At 35.2% G+C, this 23,407-nt stretch overlaps 1 protein-coding gene across 2 annotated transcripts in view; it reads right to left on the minus strand.

Moving 5' to 3' along the window:
• The window catches only part of LOC136029877 (dopamine receptor 1-like), a 298,704-nt gene that overhangs the window by 248,997 nt on the left and 26,300 nt on the right, over positions 1-23,407 (minus strand). The window lies entirely within an intron of this gene.

The following is a 23,407-nucleotide window of genomic DNA, read 5'->3' on the forward strand; positions in this document are numbered from 1 at the left end:
AATTTGTCCAACTTTATGTATGACCATTAGAATCCGATTGTTCAAGGGGGAAATTTGATTTTTCCGATTTTGTTAGTTTTTATTGAAGAAACTCGGCGTCTTAATGATTTTTTTTCTCATTAATCGCAATATATAATTCGTACCAGAGAAATACATAATTACATAATTTTAGTGATTACAATCCATTTAGTTTTTAAATTACTCATATATTTTCCCTTTCCTTTGCAGGCTTAGGAGCCTTTTGGGGATTTGTATCGTATATTCACTGCTTGTTCAATTGATTATGAACAAATCTTATGGTACAAGCCATGTTTAACTTTTTGACAAGGCTGTTTCAAGGGGGAAGGTTAGGGAGTTTGACTTGTTGCAAATTATTAAACATTTTATAAATATTTGTTTGCTAAAAATTATAGTTTTCTTAAAATAAACTTCAGCTATATATTCAAATAGGAGCAGGCAAAATGAAATAAAAGGTAAGAAGCACTTGGTTGTAGCTTGGTAGTTCCATATCACATCCTTTGAGATCCAAATGCAGAGTCCCCCCCTCACTCACTCTATCTCTCTCTCTCTCTCAATCCCCCCCTCTCTCTCTCTCTCTCTCTCTCTCTCTCTCTCTCTCTCTCTCTCTCTCTCTCTCTCTCTCTCTCTCTCTCTCTCTCTCTCTCTCTCTCTCTCTCTCTCTCTCTCTCTCTCTCTCTTGTGAGATTCGGTTTTCTACTTGTGTCTATTGCAAATTGTTAACAATTGTATGATTATTTGTTTGCTAATCTTTAAATTATAGTATTTTTAAAATAACCTTAAAATAAGTATTCAAATTAAGAGCAGGCAAAATGAAATGTGAGGTGAGAGACATTTGGTTGTAGCTTGGTTGTCCCATATCATATCTTGTGAGATCCTAATGCAGAGCCCCTCCCACTCTCTCTCTCTCTCTCTCTTTCTCGCTTTATGTCACTGGAACTCCTCAATTTCGTTTAGTCTCAAGACCAATGACAGGGAAAGCCCCGAAAGTAAAAAATCGCTATTTTAGATGACAGAAAAAGAATAACTAATATGTTTTATTCATGATAAAAGCTTCCTGGGGTATTGAATATCAAAAGCCGTCTTTACAATTCAAATTAAAAACTTTGTGCACGCAATAGATCAATAAATTTTGTAAATCACACACATATATATATATATATATATATATATATATATATATATATATATATATATATATATATATATATATATATATATATATATATATATATATATATATATATATATATATATATATATATATATATATATATATATATATATAGATTTAATATATCTCACACATCTATTCATTGCAAAGAGGATTGTTCGGTTTAATGACAAAAGTACAAAATAGGAAAGGGATCAAGCAACTGGTTTGCAACAGGATTACTAGTTAATTACTGAAGCCAAATAGACGTTGGTTCTGGCCCTCATTGGACATTGCCTTAAAATTTAAAACTCTGGGTTGGTGACAAGGCCGTTTCCAATAAGGAAGGGATCAGAATTCGATCCCCAAAAATTCAATTTTGACTTATAAAAACGTAACAAAATACATACAAACAGGCTTTTGACACGTTTTTTTAAATTTCCTGTAGCCTCCCCGCGGACGAAATCCCTCCTCCACCCAAAAACAATTCTTAGGTACGCCCTTGATTGGTGATAGCGAAAAACATGAAAAAGAACATCCTCTGATGTCCATTTGTTTCAAAATTTCTTTTTGAGGGAACTTTTCTCCAGCCCCAAGGGGTATGCTTGTCTGTCGGTCACGCACGAAGAATCTTCTAGATGGGGGGGGGGTATAATAGATTAAACGTATTTTAGTCAATAGTTCAATTGAAAAGTGCTCGAAAATTTTGAAAAATTAAGAATTTTTCAGGGACTGGTCCCGTTTCCCCCTAAGTTTGTTCCTGGTCCTTAGGTCCTTGTGCTGTGTTAAGTTGATAACATTCTAGTATAACTTACAGTTCAAACAAAATTTCCGTGGCATATCTAAAGTTAGAACACAATTGCAACCCACCTTGGCCTAAACTTAGAGTCTTTTTAAGTCCCAAGAGGTGGCGCTCTGAGCCCTCCTAAATCAACGCCCGTGATACTTATTTTGTGCATCAATTGATCTGAATATATTTCACATGTCTGTGTGGTCTATTTTATGGACTACTGACACATTTATATCTGCTAGTTATGATTTCCATTTATATGCAATTAAAGTCCAATGTGCCATTGCTACTGTGCATTTTATGTGATTCTATTGTGTATTTAATTGTGCAGTGCTAATGCGAGTTTGATGCGGGTGCCACTGTCTCTCTCGCGCAACACAGAGATTGTTTGGGATAGCATTTGATAGGCTGAAGTAACATTTGGGATAACATTAACATTTTAGGTTATTTGGGATAACGAACTAGTACCAAGGGTCATATTTGAATCGAGATATAAAGGCGTTATTACTGATGTCTATAAGTAGTGCATGACAATGTAAGGTCTGTGCAGATTTGGAACATTTTGTCCATTTTTCCTAAGTATTTTTGTGATTTTGCGGCTTTTTTGTGGTTTTGCGGCTTTTTTTCTAAGTACTTTACTTTGTACATTGCTGTTACTTCTATAGTTTACTTTACCATTATTGAGCTCAATAAATTATTTTTTTTTGTCGATTTTCAACAGTTTTGTATTTAAACTAGTAATATTGGGCTAAACCTATATTTCACATTAACTTCAGACCTGAATTCTAAAATTTGGGCAAATAGACCATTTAAAGGTTTGTCCCATATTCGACACTAATACAAACTTTCAGCATTTTAGGAGCAACCAATTTTTTCAAGGTTTTTACCCGTGCCATATCCAGGATCTTGTTCGGGGAGGTGGAAATTTTTACAACTTTTTTCAAAAAACGCATCAAAAATTGTTTATACACATTTTTGTTAAGCATTTACGAGTTGGACAAACTTTTTTTTTTGTCTGGGGAGCGGGGGTGTTCAAACGCTTTATTCCCTGGATACGGCCTTGGTTCTCACAGATAAGGTACAACAGTTCAATTAGTATGTACAATATCTCCTGATCCTGACAGATGTCTGCGGTCTCTGCAGCTGATTTTAACTGCAATATCTTTGAACTGCAATTACAACGCGCATTTTCTATGTTTTACCTCTTGATTTTGGACGAGGATAACATCTAAAAAGTTTTACCTACGTCCAATACTAAGACGAACTTAATGATTGCACTCCACAAAAACACTGCAACGATAAACGAGTGACACAGACAGGAGTGAAACGCTTTTAGACAATATGCAAAGGAAGGAAGATCTGTTTTGCGAGAAAAGTCAAAGACGGTACTGAAACGCCGGTAGAACAACAAAAACTCCGGTGCTGATAGTGCGGTAAATTATTATTTCAAATATTGGTTTTATTAAGTTGGGTGTATGATGCTGATGAATATGATTTTTGACAGAGAGGAAGCAGCTGGTGATTTTACATAAAATCTATTTAAATCATTCCATAAGAAGCTGACAAGGAGAGTGTGGTAATCAAACAGTTCGTGGTAACGAACTGTAGTAAGGAGCGACCCGATTCAATAGTAACTAAAAGTCTAAAAAATGGAAGTTTGATACCAATAGCTACATCAAAAGAATTATGTTTTAATACTGATTTTAAATATGTAACTTACATCAAGTTCAGTCTTACACATCAGAAGTTACGAGCCTGAGAAACTTTGCCTTGTTTTAGAAAATAGGAGGAAACAACCCCTTAAAAGTCATAGAATCTTAACGAAAATCACACCATCAGATTCAGCATATCAGAAAACCCTGTGGTAGAAGCTTCAAGCTCCTACCTGCAAAAATGGTGACTTTTGTATTTTTTGCCAGAAGGCAGATCACGGATGCGTGTTTATTTGTTTTTTTTTTTTCCCAAGGGTGATCTTATCGATCCAGTGTTCCTAGAAACTCGCGAGAGGGGTCATTCTAACAGAAATGAAAAGTTCTAGTATCGGATCGTATCGGAGAACCTTGTTGTAGAAGTTTCAAGCTCCAATCAATAAAAATGTGGAATTTCGCATTTTTTGCCAGAATACAGATCACGGATGCGTGTTTATTTGTTTTTTTGTTTGTTTTTTGTTTTCTGTTTTTCCCCAGGGGTAATCCTATCGACCCAGTGGTCCTAGAATCTTGCGAGAGGGCTCAATCTAACGGAAATAAAAAGTTCTAGTCCCTTCTTAAGCAACCAAAAAACTGGAGGGCACCTAGACCCCCTCCCACGCTAATTATTTTCCCAAAGTCACCGGATCAAAATTCTGAGATAGTCATTTTATTCAACGTAGTCGAAAAATCTTATAACTATGTCTTTGGGGACGATGTTGAAAGAGGGGGGATATGTTGGAGAAATGTTCTTGGAGGAATTTATCATGGGGGAAGAAAATTTCCATGAAGGGAGAGCAGAATTTTCTAGCATTATTAAAAAAAAAAACAACGAAAAAATAAATATGAAAAAGTTTTTTCAACTGAAATTAAAGAGCAGAATTAAAACTTAAAACGAATAGAAATTATTACGCATGTGATGGGGTCACCTCGCTCTGTACAGTAAAGTATTTTTAGTAATTTCAACTATTTTTTCTACGGCTTTTGTGATTCAGGAGTCATTCTTAAGAAATTGGGACAAAATATAAGCTATAGTGTTAATAGCAGGGTCCTGACGAGGGGGTGAACCCCTCATATATGTAATAAAAGCATGAAATTACAGAAGTTCGTAACGTAAGCTAATTTATAAGTTACGTATATCTTTTACTAATAAAAACACCCGTAAAAAATTAAAAGTTCTAGTTGCCTTTCTAAGTAACCAAAAAATTGGAGGGCAACTAGGCTTTCTCCCTCGCTCCTTTCTTCAAAATTATTCGATCAAAACTATGAGAAAGCCATTTAGCGAAAAAAATAAATATGCAAATTTTGTTTTAATTATTCATCTGCGGAGAGCCAGAATCAAAACATGCATTGATCCAAAAACGTTCAGGAATTAAATAAAAAAAAACTAGTTGTTTTTTGACGAAAAGTAAGGAGCGACATTAAAACTTAAAACGAACAGAAATTACTTCGTGTGTGAAAGGGGTTGCTTCCTCATCAACCCCCCGCTCTCTACGCTAGAGTTTTTTACTGTTTTAAAAAATAGAATTAAGAGAAAAAGTCAAACTTTAGCGTAAAGAGCGGGGCGTTGATGAGGAAGCAACCCCTTTCACATACGAAGTAATTTCTGTTCGTTTCAAGTTTTAATGTCGTTCCTTATTTTCCGTTAAAAAAACTTGTTTTTTTTTTATTTTATAAAAGAACTAGCTTGACTTCGATAGGAAGCAAAATACTTAGCATTTTACAGTTACATTTCTTGTGCCATGTAACAAATGTTTTGTAACATGTATTTGCAACATGTATGTCACATGTATTTTTAACAAGTATTTTGTACCATATAATGACAAATACAAGTTACACAAGGATGAGTGTGGTAAATATACAAGCATTAGCTTGACTTTTATAGGAATCAAATTTCTTAGCATGTTGCAAATTACATGTTACTTGCAAGACAAAGACTACTTATCACACTTATATTAATAATAAATGAGAAGCGACTATGTATCTTAAAACCCCTTTGGTTTTCACTTCAATAGATCATAAACACGCATCTCATTCAGCTAATAGTAAATAATTTCTTAGACCATATTGTATTACCATTTGCAGAACTTAACGAATGAAAACATTGAAAAGATGGGTAAAATATTTGAAAACAAAGTAGCACACAAAAAAAAAATAAAAAAAATTAAATAATAAGAAAATACGAGTGTTTTGACTTCGTGTCCGGTAAGATTTATCAGTGAAATAAAAAAAAATGAATTAAGCTAAATTAGACAAAACATAGGAAATAGAGAAACAAAAACAACAACAAAAAAAACACATCTTAATAACTTCAACATCAATATTGGAAGTTATGTCAATTTGATATTAGAAATTGTTAAGATGTGGATTTTGTTTGTTATTGTTGTCTTTTTTTTCTCCTTTTCCCTATACGTTTAGTTTAATTTAGCTTAATTAAGTTTTTTTTTCCGTTGATAATGGCTTCCGGATGGTAAGTCACAATATTTCGATTTCTTTGTTATTCGAAATTTGTTACTTTTTTTGTCCATTGCTTTGTTTTAAAATATTGTTAGCATATTCAGATATTTCATTTGTTAAATACTACTACTACTACTACTACTACTACTAACAACTCACCACAGCACCAAGCCGCCTGAAGCCAACACAGCTACGCACTCTCCTCTTCCATCGTAAAATATTCAAAGCCTCCCTCTTTACAACCTCCCAGAAAGTTCCCGTTTCCTTTAAGTATTTCTTTATGATATCCTTCCACCCCAACCACGGACAACCTGCTTTCCTTTCAGCCCTAGACGGTTGGCGAAAAAGACAATCTTTGCTAATCTGTCATCCTTCAGCCGCAGAACGGGCCCAAGCCATCTCAACCTTTCTCTCATTCTAGCCCTAGAAAGTGGGATTGAACAACACTTATCACACAGCCTACTGTTTTAAAAACGGTCAGTCAGTCGGGTATCCTAAACAATCAGTAGGCAATTTCTCTGGAAAACAACTAGCAAACCTTAATCCGCCTTTCGGAGCGCTCATGCTTCAGGGCCATACCTGACCATTGTCATCACCGTAGCTTCCAATATTCTAATCTAAGGTTGCAGGCTTATCTTCCTGTTCCTCCAAGCTTTTTTTTTAACTGTGAAAAAACTCCCTAAGCTTTGGCTATTCTACTTTTAACATCTTCACTACTCCCACCGTATTTACTAGTAATAATACTAGGTAAGTGAAGCCGTCAACCTGATCAATCTTTTCATTACCCAACATCATCTTTTAATTTTCACCTATTGCTAGCCTTAGTAACTTAGTCTTATTAAAGTTAATTTTCAAACCTATTATAGCACCTTGAACTGACAGAACCTCTAAAAGTCATTCAGTTTGCTCACACTTTCATATAGGATGCTCAAATCATCAGCAAAATCTATATCCAAGAGAGTTTTTCCTCCCCATTTGGTTACGTGGTATCCCATTACTTTTCCTGTGCTCCTTAAGAAAAAATCCATCAAAATAATCCATATGAAGAGTATTAGAACACAACCCTGCGTAACTCCTGATTTAATACGAAACCAGCTGCTAACCTCATTTCCTAGCTTAACCGCAGCGGTGTTATTCTCGTACATAGCACTAATCACTTTAATGTATTTGTCTGGTATACCATACAAGGAAAAGACCTTTGCTAAAGCTCTTCTACCAATAGAATCAAACCCTTGCAACTTCTACCAACTACTGCTGACAACTCACTGCAGCCCATAAACATAAGCCAACCCATCTACGTTTACTCTTACTCCATCCTAATATATTCAAAGCTTACTCTTTGTCTTATCACAAGCAGTTCTAGATTCATTTAGATAATTCCTTATGACCTCTTTTCGTCCCATTTGGTAGAAAAATTCTTCATGTACAATTCTTATTTTAGTTTGATAACTAAACTTAGAAAAACCTACGTAATTTTAAAACAACCCTAATATTAGACATTTTTTTTAGATACGTATTAGATATTTCATTTTGCCTTCCCTAACTAGCACGGTTCTTCAGAAAACTGAATATTCTTTAATTTTATTTTATATAATTGTTAAGTGTTCGTAATTCCCTGTCAATCACTACTCTAAAAACAGTCACAAGATACAACGGGTACCTGAAGCCCAAAGGCAAATGAAAGTTCTCATTATATAGATTGTATACAGCAAGTAGATTTGATTCAAGCGTAGCTGGTTTTTATATTTTGGGTGTAAAAAAATCCTATTTGCCTCACGGCTGGGAGGGTTGCGTCGAAACTGTAAGGTTTTTTTTTTGGAGGGCTGATGGAATAAATGGCCTTAGAGTCTTGTAATCAATGGAAGTGAGCAAAAGATTTTCCTCTGTCCTCAGAACCTATGTTTTATTATACCTATGGTATGCTTGGCGTCTGACAGGTTTTTTGTAGGGGTATGTACAGTGGAGAATGGTATTAAAATCATCAAAAATCGGAATAAAAAGTTTCCCTATCTTATAATTCATTACTTTTAAAGCATTGTTAAAATTTGATTCCCTACTGCGAATGATATACTAAAATTCTTCTTATCTGGGAATTTTGTTTTTCTGTCGCCTTTAAATTAACTTTCTTTCATTGATGGAGCTGAATAACAATTTTTCCTTATTTAGATGCCCTCTCTTTAGCCACCAAGGGAAGATTGTTTCTCATATTTGGGATCCAACTGGTTAATTCATCCTATTAGGGATCCTTAGATTGCTTAAACTCTTGCATGAATTGAATAAGCCTGAAAGTTTTGCTGGAAACAGAAATGTACAATCTTAGTTCTGGATCAAGGCTTAATACATCTCGAGGAAAAAAAGAACAAAAAAAAACAGTATATAGCCTTTTTCTAGGAGTGTTTAAATCCTTTGTTTTTCTGCGAAGAAATGTTGGTACAATGATATTGGGCTGGAAAAGTCTTATTTTATTATATTATCTATTAAAGACTACTTGTAGCTGAGGTGAATTCAAACCGCTCTCGGGTAGGCTCGAGAACATTACTCGTTGAGCACGTTCGTAAGACTCAGAAATCTGCTTTTGGCTCCCATTTGGTTTGTGTTTGTCGTTTCGGTACTTCTTAATTAAACGTAACACACTCAAGAATTACGCTTACGTTACATAGCAACAAAGACAAGTAACCGGTGATAGAATGCATTGGACTTGTATAGCTTAGGCTATGTATATGCACATTAGGGGGTTATTATTTGCACATTAGGAGGTTTGGGGGCTATGTTAGGTTAGATATGCTGTCGAAATACTTCACCCCTACCCCCACCCCTGATTGGTAAATATATATCCCAAACTCTATTATTATATAATCTGAAGGTTATATGATGGTTATATTTCATTAGAATCAACCTAACTTCACTTCTTGGGTGCTTTCGTTTAATTAACAAGTCCAGTCGTTTTTATAGTTTTTTTTCTATTATTATTATTGTTAATTGTTTGGGTTCAATTGAAGCCGGTTTGGCTTGTGATCAGAATAAAGTCCTACAAATCTCTGAAATATCCTACATTCTCTCTCCCTCTCCCTTTCTCTCTCTTCCTTTCTCTGCCTCCTTTTTTGTTCATTATTTATTAGCTAGTGTTTAAATAATATGTGGATTTTCTCACTCCAAAACAGACCAAGGAGGCTTTATTGGGACAAGTGCCTTATGTTTGTTTTATAGTATTATTAATTAAGCTATTAGTGCAATTAGTGCAATTAGTGCATTGCACTAATTAGTGCAATTAGTGCAATTACTAGTGCTATTAGTGCAATTAAGCACTAGAACTGAGACTTTTCGGTTAAACAAACTTTATTTTATTTTTTTACAACCATTTGTTCAAAACCAGCATCATGTAAAAAGATAATATATTCCTTAAAAATCCTCAAGGTTTAAAATGCGAAAAACAATTTTATAATTTTTCAAGAGCTAGTATATTTGGGTCGATAAGACATTTATTTTTTTGTGTTTATTATATTGAATTTTCTATGTAATTTTCATATTTTTTACGCTTTCTTTATTCGAAGTTGTGCCTCCCATCTTGAGAAACAAATACTGTTTGTAAAATATACGCATCATGTACTATATATCGGGTTTCTATAAGGCAGTATTAGCCTCAGACTTGTAACCAAAAACCTCAGTCATAGAGGAATTAACCTTTTGAAAGGCTAGTTGCAGGTCGACACTAGGATAAGGACTATATAGTCGACACAGGTCGACTAGGATTCACAAAATAAATGATTCAATGACAAAGTAACTTCAAAGGTGTCAATAAATAAAATAATAATACACGTACTTCATAATATCCCAGTTGCCCTCAGTTATGTTTTAGTAGTATATCTTCATATAAAAGGAATACCAGGAACACAGTAACAAAATTAACTCGCCTTGTTTTACTCTGATTAGCCTACTACAGAGAACTAAATCTTATGAATTTTTGCAGTTTTCTAGAAAGATTCAGGTACTTTAGATAAGGCTCTATAAGTTATTATCATGCTTATTTGAATATATACCTCTGCAGCATTTCACTTATCGCAATTACAATCTGGAATAACTTTTACCAAAATACTAGTCTAGACAGTATTCTGTATGAAGAAAACTATATCTTCACCAGCTTGCACACAATTGTCCTTCATATTATGAATCGCAAATTATTGAAGTGTTTCGATAAATTAAGTACTTCTTCGCAGCTTCAGGAAAATTTACCATATATGGGCAAAGGTGGGGAGGGGACAATTTCTTCGAAAACTTTCAGCACATCTTCTCGACCTTTTGGAGTGTCTCCGATTCAAAGCCATACTTGATCACTGTCAATGCCATTGCTTTCAGTATTTTAATCTCAGCTTGAAGACTTATGTTGGCGAGAAGTGCAATCCAAAGCTGAGGTTCATACTGTTCTTGATGACTTGGAGTTTAGGCTGACTTGACTTGATTATAAGTCGTTTGGTCTGAGGATTCAAATGCCAAAGTCCAAAGGTTCAGACTCCAGAAGTGGAAGGATTGGGCAAAATCCTGGGGACAGGCTCTACCTTTGAACAATGGTGATCAAGCCAGTAATCTGGCTCATGTGATCTGACATTTAAAATTTACTCTTTAAACTGCCAATTCCTTCAAATCCCACGATTAGCTATAGCTTTCTCAAAAAGAAAAACCACCAAAATGTTCCATCTTGATCTTTTTAAGAATAAATATTTTTCAGTGACAATTCTCACGTTCTATAAACCCAGTTTTCAGTAACTGTTTTTCAAATCCTCTATTTCATCTGAATACCTATTATATTAGGAAGGCTTAGTTTAGTTGAACCCTTCAAGGAATGGACTAATTCCGAAAGTTTATTGACGGAAAGGGAGATCCATTGATTCAATTTTGCAGAAACACTTGGTAAAGCTAAAGGAAAAGAGGAAAATGTGGAAATTTAAATGTTGCAATGGAAAACTGCTGACTTTCATTTTTGACGAAAATAAAATGAAAAAGAAATTTCACTTTGAAGGGGTTTTGAATTTTTAGACAGGTGTTAAAATTATGCATATTTATTGTTTTTATTCATTTGAACCTTTTACCAATACGAATCTTTCTTGCTACACGCTTGCTGGTTGACACGAACAGAAATTGAAATATTTAAACTATATTCATCCTTCAATGAATTGAAATACAAAAAATCCAGTCAAACATTTTGACTGCACAAAATTTTCGTCAAAATGAAAGTCGGCAGTTTTCCATAGCAATAATAAAATGTCAGCATTTTCCTCTTTTTCTTGAGCTTTACCAAGTGTTTCTGCAAATTTGAATCCAAAATCACCCTTTTTGACAAAAAACTTTCAGGATTAGTCCATTCCTGGAAGGGTTCAACTAAACTAAGCCTTCCATATATAAAAGGTTAATACCTTTTATATGGAAGATGACACAGAATATTCGAAAAACAGTTACTGAAAACCGGGTTTATAGAATGAGGGAATTATCGCTGAAATATATTTGTTCTTAAAAAAATCCATATGGAAAATTTTGACGGTTTTTCTTCTAAAGAAAGCTCTGGCTGCTCGTGGGAATTGAAGAAATTGGTCATTTAAAGAGTAAGAATTTTAAATGTCAAATCCCATGAACCAGATTACTGGCTTGATAACCATTGTTCAAGGCTACAGGCTGGCCCCAGGATTTTGCCCAATCCTTCCATTTCTGGACTTTGAACCATTAGACTTTGGTCTTTGAATCCCCAGTCCAAACGCCTTATAATCAAGTCAAGTCAGTCTTAAGTCAAAGTCCTCAAGAAAAATATGAACCTAAGCTATGGATTTCGTTTCTTGCCAAGATTTGTGTTCAAACTAAGATTAGAATGTTGAAAGTCACGGCAATGTTTTGATCAAGCATGGCTCTGAATCGGAGTCACTCCAAAAGGTCGAGAAAGATGTGCTGAAAGTTTTCGAAAAAATTTTCCCCTCCCAATCATTACCACTATATGGAAAACTTCGTTAAGCCAGGAAAAATACTGCGAAGAAGTACTTAATTTATCGAAACGCTTCATTCATTTGCGATTCATAATATGAGGGACAGGTTTATGCAAGCTGATGAAGATATAGTATTCTACATACAAAATACTGTCTAGACTAGTATTCTGGTAAAAGTTATTCCAGATAGTAATTGCGATAAGTGAAATGCTGCAGAGGTATGAATTCAAATAAGCATTAGAATGACTTATAGAGCCTTGTTTAAAAATCCTGAATCTTTATAGGCTACTGCAAAAATTCATAAGATTTAGTTCTCGATAACAGGCTAATCAAAGTAAAACCTGGCGAGTTTATTTTGTTATTGCGTTGCTGGTATTCCTTTTATATGAAGATATAACACTAAGACATAGCCGAGGGCAACTGGAAATTATGAAAGACCATGGTGCATTATTTTATTTACTGACACCTTTGACGTTACTTGTGTCAGTGAATCATTCATTTATGAGTGTTTGAGTGATTGTCATAGCGTAAAACATCAACCAGCCTTTCAGAAAGTTAATTCCTGTGTGTCTGAGGTCTTTGCTTCAAATCTGAGGCAAATACTGTGTTATAGAAGTCCCAATTCACAACCTCCCGATGCGTACATTTTACAAACAGTGTTTATTTCTCAAGATGGGAGGCACAACTTCAAAAAAAAAAAAGAAAACGCAAAAAATATAGAAATTACACAGAAAGTTCAAGAAAATAAACAGAAAAAAATAAAAAGCCGTATAAACCCAAATACACTAACTCTTGGGAAATTATAAAACTGTTTTTCGCATTTTAAACCCTGACGATTTTTAAGGAATGTATTATCTTTTTACAAGATGCTGGTTTTAAAGAAATGGTTTAAAAAAAAGGTTTGTTTAACCGAAAAGTCTAAATTCTAGTGCTATTTTCAATTAATAATACCATAAAACAAACATAAGGCACTTATCCTAATAAAGCCTCCCTGGCCTGTATTGGAGTGAGAAGATCCACATACTATTTAGACACTAGCTAATAAATAATGAATAAAAAGGAGGCAGAGAAAGGCAGAGAGAGAAAGGGAGAGGGAGAGAGTCTGGGGGACCTTTCAGAGATTTGTAGGACTTTATTCTGATCACAACCCAGACCGGCTCCAATTGAAACCCAAGCAATTGACAACAATAAAAATAGAAAAAAACTATAAAAACAACGGTGCATGTTAATTGAACGAAACACATATAAGAAGTGAAGTTAAGTTAATCCTAATGAAACATAACCTTCATATGACCTTCGGTTTATATAATGATACAATTTGGGATATATATTTGCACATTAGGGGTGGGGTGGGGGTCACCCGTCACTTGCCTTTGTTGCTAGGAAACTTGTTTTCTCAGATCTAACCTAAGGTAATTCTTGAGCGTGTTTTGTTTAATTAACAAGTACCAAAACAACAAACAAAAATCAAATGGGAACCAAAAACAGATTTCTAAGTGTTTTGAAGGGGCTCAACGAGTGATAGTCTCAAGCCTAACCTAGAGCGGTTCGAATTCATCTCAGCTACAAGTAACCTTCAATAGATAATATAACAATAAATAAGACTGTTCTAGCCCAAAATCATTGTATCAACATTTCTTCGCAGAAAAATAAAGGATATAAACACTCATTTTTTTTCCTTGTTTTATTTTTTTCCTCGAGATGCATTAAACCTTGGTCCACAACTAAGACTGTATATTTCTGTTTCCAGAAAAACTTTCAGGCTTATTCAATTCCCACGAGAGTTTCAGTAACCTAAGAATCCCTAATAGGATGGATTAACAAGTTGGATCCCAAATATGAGAAACAATCTCCTGGCCGCTAAAGAGAGGACCTCTAAATAAGGGAAAATTGTTATTTAGCTCCATAAATGAAAAAAAAATATTTAAAGGCGACTGTAAAAACAATTCCCAAATAAGAAGAATTTTAGCAAATCATTCGTTGTTGGGAATTCAATTTTAACAATGAGTCAAAAGTAATGAATTATACGATAAGAAAACTTTTTATTTTAATTTTTGATTATTTTAATACCATTCTCCCCTGTACATACCTCTACAAAAAGCCCGTCAGGCGCCAAGTATAACGTGGGCAAAATAAAACATAGGTTCAGAGGACAGTGTAAAACCTTTGGCTCAATTCCATTGAACACAAGACTCTAAGGCCCTTTATTCCCTCACCCCTCTAAAAAGAACTTCCCAACAGTTTACACTCAACCCTCCCAGCCGTGAGACAAAATAGGATTTTTTTTTTTACCCAAAATATAAAAACCAGTTACATTTGAATCAAACCTACTTGTTGCATACAATCTCTATAATGAGAACCTTCACTTGCCTTTAGACTTCACTTACCCGTTGTATCCTGTAACTGTTATCAGAGTAGTAATTGACAGGGAGTTACAAAAATTTAGCAATTTATAAAAAATAAGATTAAAGAATGTTCATTTTTCTGAAAAACTGTGCTAGTTAGGTAACGTAAAATGAAATTTATAAGTATCTCAAAAAGATGTCTAATGTTAGGGATGTTTTAAAATTACTTATGTTTTTGAATTTTTAAACTAAAATAAGAATTATATATGAAGGATTTTTCAACCAAATGGGACAGAAAGAGGTCATAAGGAATTATCTGAATGAATCTGGAACTGCTTTGTGATGAGACAAAGAGTGAAGCTTTGAATATATTAGGGTGGAGGAGGAGCCAACCTAGCTAGATTGGCCTATACCTTGGGCCTGCAGTGAGTTGTCGGTAGTAGTCAGTAAATGTTGCAGTATCAGATTTTTCTCCAATCTTTGAGAGCAATTGCGGGTAATTTTCGCACTAAAAGAAGGAAGTGCACGGTTGACAGAAAACCTGGCTTTCAACCATATCGGATGACGTTTGCTTTAAAAATATATTAACCCCTGAGACAAATAACGACTATCCTTAGTAAAAAATTCCACATAGAAGGACAGAATTGAGGAAGATTTCAGTGATGGACATCACTAAGACCCCAGGGGCGTGATCATGCCACAAATACGAGAATACTGAATACAAGATCTCATAAATTAGGCACCTGTTGCTGTGAGGATTACAGGACCTCTGGGAAAAACGAGGATCTTGTCAAACTGGTCTTGAATAAAACTGACCTTTGTCTCTTTTCTTGAACATTGTTTTCTCTGGAAATTGTTTGAGGAAACAACTGAGAAAACTATGTATTCTCGATGTCTGGATGCTATAACTTTGAGTATTGTACTGGTTTATATACAGAAGCTTTGCTACAGTTACAGTCTTGCAAATATCCCGTGGGACTGCTCACCTCGAAATTGTACCTACCAGGTGGGAAGCGCCCCGTGGGGCGGGAACATACCATGTATGCCACACTGTGCCATATGCGGAACAAAGAGGCACAGCATAGCGTACATATGCTACACATAACAGAACAAATGTCACCACGAGATATACACAAGGTGGTGAGAGTGGGCAACCCCTCAAGACATCCATCAAGGGGAATGAAAAGACAGGACTACCAAATTTGGCTTTCTTCAAAAACAACCTTAAACCGTTAGAGGATGTGGCGGAGGTAGCCATTTTAGAGCATTTCAGAAGGCCTTTTCATTATTCTATCAGTCTTGGATAGTTTACACATTGCAATAAATTTCTAGTAGTTGTTGCATTATACGGGGTAGATGTATCTAATCTCGACAGCCATTGGAATCAACACTTCATTTCACGACATCCACCAGAAGGAGCTGTTCAGCGTAACCACTATGTTTCAAATTAATTGAAAAGATGAAAAGATGAAAGATTGAAAGGGGAGGATGTTTTTCCTTTGGGCAGCTAAAGAATAACGATTTCTGCTATTGGTCATTTTTCATGCTTATTTTTACATTGAGATACAAATTCTGCGAAATTAAGAGGCCAAAATTCTGCATTCCGAGAGGAAATGAGTCAGAAACCGATCAAAAAGTGAAAATTAACACAAAACCAATGCAATCAGCTATTAGCAAAACTTCAATGTTAATTCTAATTTTGGAGTGTCTTTAACCTAATACCAGCAACAAATAAACCTAGGTTTTTTGCAATAATCCCTTTCTAATTTTTTTCTACAATGATTCAAATCTGTTTTACATTTTTTTTCGCAACTTCACGATTCTTCGTTCTCGATAACCCGAATATGAACAACAATGAAAAGTATCGGATGAATTTTGTCATTTTTAATAAATAAATAAATAAAGGATTAAAGCTTATCCATGGAAAGTAGACAAATTTTGAACTTCAAATGAGTAGAATTTAGCTTATGCTAATTATATACAATGTTGTAATATTAATTTACTTTGAAGGAGCAGTGACATTCAGAGGGGGAACGTAAAATTATTCAGCATACACAAAAGGTAAAAATTTTTGCGAACTACAAGAGAAGTGAAAAAATTATTAGGGCCATTGAGCGATTTGGCTTCCCCATCCTTACCGTATATTTTGCTATCTGCCGGAACTTTCTTCTCTTACTGCATCTGAAGCCGGTGCCTTAACCTGGCTTGGTATTCTTCTATCAGGTGCCTTCGCAAACTTTTGGTAAAGTGAAGACTCGGCCCTCCTCCTTATTCGGGACGGATGATTTCCAAAATTTGATTCCTGTCATGGCTTTTGATATCACTCTTAAATAAGACCTTTTCAGTCGAAAGATGTGTTTAGCCAGGGTGGAATTAAACTTAGGGAGTTAGTCCTTCTTCCCGTTGCATCCAACCTGCTTATACCAATTTTTTCAGAGGATGATGTTCACATATGCCTGTTTCTTTTTTTCCAGCGATCGTATCGATCCATCAAGTCACATATTAATGAAAGACGTTTCATAAAAATGAGCATTTAAGGATCTAATTTTTTAAGCGGAGAGTTTTTTCGATAGTATTTTGGGCTCTCTTAAGGCTAAAATTGCTGTTTTGCGGGCAAAATGTAGGAACACGGCACTTTTCTGTGGCTTGATCTCTTTTATACTTCAACAGAACACTAGTTATTAAAATTTTCATTCGAATAAAGCCTCTTCCAATAGTCTACGACTAGACGGGGTTCGCTAAGATCACCCATGAGGGAAAAACAAACACACATGTCTGATCATCATTCTCTGGAAAAACAATAGCTTTCACATTTTGTAGATAGTGGCTGGTTTTCATCAGAGGCGCCATTTGGACCTAATCTTGGGGTGGGCATAAACTCCATCTTGCCCCCCCCCCCGAATCACTTCATGTTGCGTAATCATCTAGGAAATGGGCATTTGACAGAACTCGAGAAGTTTATTATGTATCTTACCTACTTTCAAAGTTTACAACAATTAATAGCAAGTAGTGTAATTACCCCAAGGGTCGTCAAGTAATTACGTCCTTTGGTTAATAGGCGTGCAGTAATTTCAAATCAATTGGACAGAATGGATTATGTTGGACATAATGGATTATTATGGCCGGCAAAGAGCCCTTTGTGGTGGAAGCTTGGGCCGCCCTGGAAAATCTGGGGTGGGCATTTGACCACCCCTGACCCCCTCAAATGGCGCCTCTGGTTTTCATACGTGTTATTTTCACTAAGTAATATTCTTTAAGATCACCCCTTTCTTAGTGAAGCTTAATCCTAATTTCAGAAATTATGCTAATTTCATTTGCAAGTAGTTTGACGAATAACTTTAAAATTTTTAAATTTCTCATAATTAGAATCAGCATAAATAACAGATTTTGTTGTTGCGTAACCAAATTCTCGTTTTGCAGAGTTCTGATTTTCGATGACAAGAATAAATCTTCAATTTGAGTTTGTTATTATGAACAGGTTTATATCAGGTTTAAAAATTATTTTATTTAGTTTTGATACAGTTTCCATGCACACTTCATGCGATGTCCATCAATATCATCAGGCCTTACAAAGAAAATTCTGCTTGTTCAGATTATAAAACCTTGGAAATTGACACAAAATGACGCTTGTACTTCTTTGCAACAAGTTCTCTTTGTATTTTATTTTCCGATAAAAAATTTTCCTTTGGATCAAGGGCCTACCCATGGGCACTGTTTTGTCTCTTTTTTGGCGAATTTTTACATGTGTTTCATAGAACAATCTGCTCTGAATAATTTCCCCTTAAAACACTCTTTTGGTTTCGCTTTGTTGATAATATTCTTGCTGTTTGCTGCTGAGATCTGCTGAGAAGATGACTCATCAGGTACGCAGCATATGTAGCAATATACTAATTTAAGTTCGAAAAATCACACTCCCAAGTTTCTGCGATCATCTATTCTGCATGACGAGGCCAAGGAAAAGCAGAAAGAACAATATTACATAGTAGGCACGTTGCTCTTCTCTAAGTCAAAGTTATTGAATTGCAAGATGGACCTAGCCTTTGTCCAGCTTAAAGACATATAATAATCTACATTTTGATACATAATCTACATGGAAAAGCAGAAAGAACAATATTACATAGTAGGCACATTGCTCTTCACTAAGTCAAAGTTATTGAATTGCAAGATGGACCTAGCCTCTGTCCAGCTTAAAGACATATAATAATCTACATTTTGATACATAATCTACATGGAAAAGCAGAAAGAACAATATTACATAGTAGGCACATTGCTCTTCACTAAGTCAAAGTTATTGAATTGCAAGATGGACCTAGCCTCTGTCCAGCTTAAAGACATATAATAATCTACATTTTGATACATAATCTACATGGAAAAGCAGAAAGAACAATATTACATAGTAGGCACATTGCTCTTCACTAAGTCAAAGTTATTGAATTGCAAGATGGACCTAGCCTCTGTCCAGCTTAAAGACATATAATAATCTACATTTTGATACATAATCTACATGGAAAAGCAGAAAGAACAATATTACACAGTAGGCACATTGCTCTTCACTAAGTCAAAGTTATTGAATTGCAAGATGGACCTAGCCTCTGTCCAGCTTAAAGACATATAATAATCTACATTTTCCACCGATCGTGAACATGTCTTTATCCCATCTCTCACACTTGCCTGGTTTAACTGACACCTGAAGAAACACTTTATGAGAAAATCATTATCAAAACTTTCCTAAAAATTTTCTAAGAAAAGGCTTATCATATTTTGTAATGAAATCAGTCGTGTCAAGACATGGAGCTTTTTCTTATTTATACATGCTCAACAGTATGTTGGAAATACATCATTTTATGCGGTTGGTTGGAATAGAAGTGATGATAGGTTTCAACCTGGGTAGAAGTTTTCTCTTTATTCCATTCCTTTGGCTGAAAAAAAGCTTGGAAAGCCTTGAATTAAATTTACAAAATGACATTCTTGTGTGTCTGAGCGATATATTTTTGGACATCTGTGATGATCTAAAGACCATATTTCTGCTACGTTCACAGAAGACCTGTATCTCGGAAGAAAGGGATTGTTGTTTTCGCTGCTGTTTTTACCAAATATAGTTCTTATAAATAGAGCAGCAGTTTTTTTGTTATAGGTTATCAAAGCCACTTCCGTAGAAGCAACGCAATCCCTAATTAGTAAAATGCTTAAACTTAATTCTAATTTTTATATTGTCCTTATTAGTGTACCCAATTCTTCAGTTTGGGACGGGGGTCAGTGGCGTGACTCTATAAGCTTAGCCAGAGTCGACCTAGCTCTAAATGGGTACCTGGAGAAATCTGGGGAAGGTAAACAGGAAGGGTGTGCGAAAGCACAGGATGGCTGGCCCCCAACCCCCCATTGCACTTCCTGGCTGAAGGGCCAAGAAACGGAGATCAGCACCGCCGGTACGGACTGTAAAGTCTAATGCCGTATCCTTTACCTTTACCTTTACCTTATTAGTTAAGGACTTCATAAATTAAGTTTCAGTTCTTAAAGAACAGCCATTTTGACTTGCTTTGTTCTATTAAAACCCCTTTTTTTTCATAAGAGTACAGTCAAGCATTTACAATTTAAAAGTTATAACGTCTTGAAAACTGGAGCTTTTTCAGTTGGGGAAGAGATTGTATTCAAAATAAAAGTTTCCGCTTTGCTGATGAAGTTTAATCAGTCAAATATAATTTCAGACTAAAAACAATTGAAGTTTCTTCCATGACACATGAAAGTTGGCTGGTTTTGAGTTTTCCTTTTAACTGGCATTTTGAAATCAGGGACACCAATTGGGAGAAAGGGTAGGGGGCAATTATCTCCCTAGGTTTTTTCCCTCCCCCAGATTTTGAAAAACACATTCTTGGTTGTTTTCATTGAAAAACACCTTCTTTATATTTTCATTGAATGAATCGGGAAAAAACACCAAATTGTGACCTAAATTTAAAAAAATACATTTTATCCCCCTGGATTTTTCTTAATTGACAGGCCTGTATGAAACAACTTCTGTTTATAAATAACAGAAAAAGTCAAGCCAAACAACAGCATATGTAGGGTTTAGACAAAAGCAGTATTAACGAGGCAGGGGGGGGCAATAAAACTGCCAGAAAATGAAGCATATTCATTAATGTTTTCAAAATGTACTTTTCCTCTATGGTTTTCCATCATAAAATCTCGATTGTCAGCAAAATCAATAGACTGTCTTTTTTTATTTAATCCTTTATCGAACCACGACATCTACTATTCAAGTTTTTGTGGCTTCAATCTGCTATTGTTGCGGATTGAAACTCGAGGCTGACGCAAAAGTATTTGTCTATTGCGTAGCCCTATGGTCCAAATGCCCCATCTTTCTGTAGATGTGTGTTTAAATGCATTCAATAGCACTTAAAACACGTAACAAGAGATTCGTTCATTGACACAGCCTTGATGCAGTGAAGAAAAGAAGGCTGTACAGGTTTTCTATTTTCTATTCTATTTTCCCATCTCCCTTTTCTTAACATGTTTCTGCTAAATTTCCCTGTATTTTTCTTAATTTGCTTTTAATTCTCCTTTGTGTTAGGCACTCTTAAGCTATTTAACACTGCTTTTGTGAAAATAAAACGCAATTCGTGAAATATTTACATTGTGTGCTTCAATTTTTGACATTCATGCTTCAATCCTCACCTTAGGCCCCTTGTTGATACAAATTGTAAATCATTGCTTAACTTGATTCAACAACGGGTAAGATGTTCACATTTCAATTATGCAAGAAAGTTTACAATAAATAATGTTCTATGAACAGCAACAATGTAATGAAAGAAGTATCCTCTTTTAGAATGTCTCCCCGGTATGCTCTATTATTCTCCTCACCCTCCTCCCCCCAAAAAAAAATCAAAGAAAAGTGCCCAAGAAAGGTAAGGATCCATATTAAAACCGGAAATTGGCTGATATGAGTGATGTCAGAAGTCAAACTTTAGAAAAAAAGCATGAATGGAAGATGTGACACAATACAGATAGAAATAAAAATCAATAATCAAGCAAAACCAAATCCGGCCAAAATTATCACAAGTAGGAGTAGGACTGCAGCATATTCAGCCCTCAAGAGGTCAGAGTGTCATAAATTGTTCTGTGATGCATTTCATCCTGTAGCTTGTAATTAGTCTAAATAAAATAAAGATTCTTAGACAATAATTTCAAAGCTGAACTTGAAATGGTGAGTACTAATTTATGGTTTGATATAGCTGCACATCAGCTTTCAAACGGAGCCCAGATAAAATTTTTGGGAGTGTCTGGAGCCTTGGAAAGTGAGAAGGCTTGAGGGGAGAGAAAATCCTATAATTATTTGAGATACTTGGTATAATCTGAAGATGGTGCCTAAGCTCGCCTGCAGCTATGTTTAAGCCCACTTACTGCCTTCACAACTTCTTCGTCATCAAACAAACCTGAAGATGATCAAACAATTCATGGTAACAAACTGAAAGTAAGGAATGACCCGGCTCAACAGTAACCGGAACTCTAAAAAACGGAATTTCGATACCGATAGATACATCAAAAGAATCGGAGTCTTATGCTGATTTCAAATATATAAGCCTCATCAAGTTTAATCCTACCCATCAAAAGTTACGAACCTGAGAAAAATTTGCCTTATTTTCAAAAAAGGGGGAGATAATAGCCCCTAAAAGGCATATAATCTTAATGAAAATCACACCATCAGGTTCAACGTATCAGATAAATCTACTGTAGAGGCTTCAAATTCCTATCTGCACAAATGTGGAATTTTGCACTTTTTGCCGGAAGAAAGATCACGGATGCGTGTTTGTTTTTGTTTTTCCCAAGGGTGATCGCATCGACCCAGTGATCCTAGAATTTTGCGAGAGGGCTCATTCGAACGAAAATTAAAAGCTCTAGTGTCTTTTTTAAGTGACCAAAAAATTGGAGGGAAACTAGGTCCCCTTTCCTTTAAATCTTTATTTATGACATCCTCCCACCCCAGACGAGGAAGACCTGCTTTCCGTTTAGCCCCAGACGGATGGCCAAAAAGGACAATCTTTGGTAATCTGTGATCCTTCATCCACAGAACGTGGCCTAGTCATCTCAACCTTTCTTTCATTATCGCCCTAGAAAGCTGGACTGAACTACATTTTTCGTACAGCCTATTGTTTGAAATACAGTCAGTCAGCCGGGTACCCAGAAGAATCCTATGGATTGTTCTGGGTTCCCGAAAGTAAGGAGCAACGTTAAAACTTAAAACGAAAAGAAAATATTCTGTATATGAAAGGGGCTGTCCGCTCCTCAACGTCCCACTCTTTACGCTAAAGTTTTTCATGATTTTATAAAGCAGAGTTGTGAGAAAGAGTCAAACTTTAGCGTAAAAAGTGGGGCGATGAGAAGGGAACAGTTCCTTTCATATACGGAATAGTTTCTGTTCGTTTTAATGTTACTTTCGGTAAAATTTTTTTTTTTTTTATATTGCAAAGACCCACCCAAAATATGGCTCGATCTCCAATTGATTCCTGATAGCTGCAGTTGAGCTTAACCAACTGCTCCTATTTATGTTCAACCATCAAAAGAAATTATTTAAGGTATTTGATCCTCATATTCTTATCGACAATCCAATTTATAGTTTTGGCCTTAAATTTGCTCACGAATATAGGTTATTAGATAATAAACTATTCCAAAACAACAGAAAATCTATTATGAGTTCATACAGTCTCCAGCGAGAAGATTTTGATCCTAAAAGTAAGCTGAAATGTGATGGAAACAAGACCAAAACAGGAATTAATTTCAAAATAAAAAAAATGCATTTATTTTAGCCACAATATGTGTTTAAATAAATTAGAAATAGTTTTCAACTTATTAAAAAAAAGACGAACCATTCGAAATATCTTAGAAATGGAGACATATGAATGCAGCATAGAAAATGTAGAATAAAAGCTAACGGGTTAATACTAGTTCAATAAAAGTTTTCTAGTATGAAAGTAAAGAGGAACATCACAGCTCAAAAT

The sequence above is a fragment of the Artemia franciscana genome, chromosome 8 (genome assembly GCF_032884065.1).
Source record: "Artemia franciscana chromosome 8, ASM3288406v1, whole genome shotgun sequence".
NCBI lineage: Eukaryota > Metazoa > Arthropoda > Branchiopoda > Anostraca > Artemiidae > Artemia > Artemia franciscana.